A 3028-nucleotide genomic window follows, 5' to 3' on the forward strand; every position below is an offset into this window, starting at 1 on the left:
CATTTATAGAGGTAGGAGAGGGCGAGGAGGACGAATATTTGGCAGCCTCGATGGGTGGTGGTGGTGGAGGGTTTTTCCTGGTGTGGCCATGCAAATTTAGAGGCAAAACTGTAAGCAGAGGAAAGCACTTGTGGATGCTTTTGTTCGTGCGTTCAAGGGAATCAAAGTGCAGCTGATAATCAGCACCAAATAGAAAGGAAAAACCCTGCATGTCTTTGTGTATGTCAGTCGGGGAAGAAGTCAGCGTAAGAAATCATCTATGTTTTAAGAGACTGTCTATTTTCATATCCTTACCTTATTCATCTGTTCTGTAGCGTTTCACCATGCAGGCTACAGGAACACTTAACAGCTGTCAGTCAAAATCATAAAAACAACATGTTTATGTACCTTTTTTTTTTGTTGTTTCTAGGACATATTCTTGTCCTTCCCCTTTCTTTTCAGAATATTCCTCAGCTGTCCTTGGGACATTGGTTGAAGGGATAAAGGAGACGAAATAGAAACCTGGTCTAAGAATAGAAGCTCTACATTGTGGGCTGTTTGGGATAGGCCACATAGTTATTTACACATCCTTAAAGGGCTTGTGGAGTGGGTCAAGCCCTTCACTTAGCTTACTGATTGCGGTAAAATCTGCAATGGTGACGTTACCATTTCTGTGTCCCTGCACAAGCAATACTCTCTAAATAGGATTCAGTATTTGCTCATTCACAGGCAGAGAATGTGCACTATGACCACAAAAGACAAGAAAGTTTGCACAAACACGGGCGCTTTCTGAGTGAGGATATCCAAAATACAGATTAAAACTCAATGAAAGACGAACAGCTGTTGCAATGAATATTCCACTTATTGCATGGTAAAACCAAAAGGTGACAGATTCTTCAAAACCAAAATGTATGAAAAACCTATACGTATGAAATAATTCTTGTGTCACTCATCCATTTTTGTGTGTATAACTTCCCTTTATGAACACCCATCCATCCGTCCATCCAGTCTATCCCAGCAGCTTCTGGGTGAGAGGTAGGGTTCACCCTGGACAGGTCATCAGTCCATCACAGGACCAACACATAGAGACAGACAACCATTCACACTCACAGTCACACCTACAGTCAATTTAGAGTATCAATCAGCCTTGTCCCCTCTTGATGTCTTTGGACTGTGGGAGGAAGCTGGAGAACCAGAGAGAACCCACACAGGAACAGGGAGAACATGCAGACTCCACACAGAAAGATCCTGTGCTAAAAATGAACTTAAAGAATGTTTCACTGCATATTTTAGACAAGCAGAAAAGATCTTCAGGTCACTCACAGCATCAAACAATCTGTTATAACAAACTTCATGTTTTCCTTATTCGCAGCGATATGTTAATAATTGATGAGTTCAAACACAAACTGGGAAAGTTCTATTTAACCAAGGAGTTGTGATATTATACTTGACATGTGTCTTACTAATATCTCAGTATAAACATTTGGAGTAAACAGACCTGACATGCGTATTATTGTAACAAATGAGATATTGGAGACTCAGAAAAAGTGGAAATGAAAAATAATTTATTCCAAGAAGCAGATGGGAAAAGGATGGAAATCTGGTAAAAGGAAGTGAGGCAGCACAATGCAGGAACAGGTGGATTACTGACAAATTGGCGGTTGGTATAAACACACGGATACAGACATTCAGAGTGTCGTGTAGGAGGGGCAGGAGGTGATGAGCTGGCAGGTGAGGTTCATCGGTACACACACACATGCGTGTGCCTGTTGTCAGGCCAGTACTACTTCCCTTGTAGTCTTGAGGAAGAAAGTCAGCAAAGTATTACTTAGGTTTCCCCAAAACCTAACCAACCATGTCTGGTTGAATCATCAACTGTGAACCGTGCTGAGTGTTTCAGTCCTCTCAGTGAGAGATTGCATTTGCAGGAATCTTTGTTAGATAAAATGTGTAGAATATGAAGACAAAATATCTGTGTTTGGCATCCAAATGGCAACCAGATCCTGTGCTTTGTTATGACTCAGAAACTAAACACAGAGACAAATAGAAGTCAGACAAAAGCGGTCAGAAAAAGCAAAGTGATTAAAAAAAAAAGAGCGGGTGGGCAGCATCAAGTCCAGGAAGATGGAAAACGCCCGAAGCTTCTGGCTGTGAAGGACATGAAGCAACCAGGACAAAGGGGGACAGGATGTGTCCACAGCAATCCAGGTGGCATATACAGTATGTGATTCTACCAGCTGCGGTGTGTCTTGCCCACAATGACTGGAAGACAATCTGGCTTCATGTGCTTCGAAGCATGCCAGTAAGACAGGATACATTTGTTTCCAGAAAACAACCTGGACAAGCTCTGCCGCCTCAGTCAAAGTCAAGGCTCTTGTGGGAAGTTCATACTTGTTCCCGAAGACACAAGCACATGGATGCCACTTGTGAGCAGAAGCTGGGCAGATTAGAGGCATTGCTCTTGACCACAAACTGCCTGGTGGAATAAATGAGAACAAGACTGGGAGGCAGAAATAAATCTCTGAAGCTCCTGAATGTCTGATCTGATTGGGAAGACCAGTGACACAGGGAGGCTGGAGAAGGAAAATGAGCCATAAGAGAAAAGTTATGACTGAGGTCCCAGTAGAAATGTACAAACCGCTGGAACAGCTGTAGCTGTGTGTCCAGACCTTGACTCCTTAGCAGGGTCCTTACAGACGATGAACCTGGAACCTTTTTCCCTTGTTGAAGTGGGGTTTTCCAGGACAAGGCAGAGCACCATGTGGTAGTGGAAGAGAACATCGTCCGGGGAGGGAAGCAGACACGTGGTTATTGACAGTGCATCCCGAATCACATTATTCACAAGGCCTGATTAAAACAGCAGGGCCACTTGTAAGGACCAGGAATTTGTAGTGGTCACAACAGGAAGAAGTGAAGGTCAAGCTTGGCAAACCAGATGGCTCCCTGAAGGGGGGGGGGGGGGGGGGTACCTGATTTTTGTGATGATGGAAGGTCTTTACAAAGTCAATGTTGTAGCTGAGATGTTGACTCCCACGTGGTAGGTGTGCTG

This window comes from Aulostomus chinensis, chromosome 8 (genome assembly GCF_037954235.1).
Source record: "Aulostomus chinensis isolate RoL2024-O1b breed Wild chromosome 8, RoL_Achi_v1.0, whole genome shotgun sequence".
Taxonomy (NCBI): Eukaryota; Metazoa; Chordata; class Actinopteri; order Syngnathiformes; family Aulostomidae; genus Aulostomus; species Aulostomus chinensis.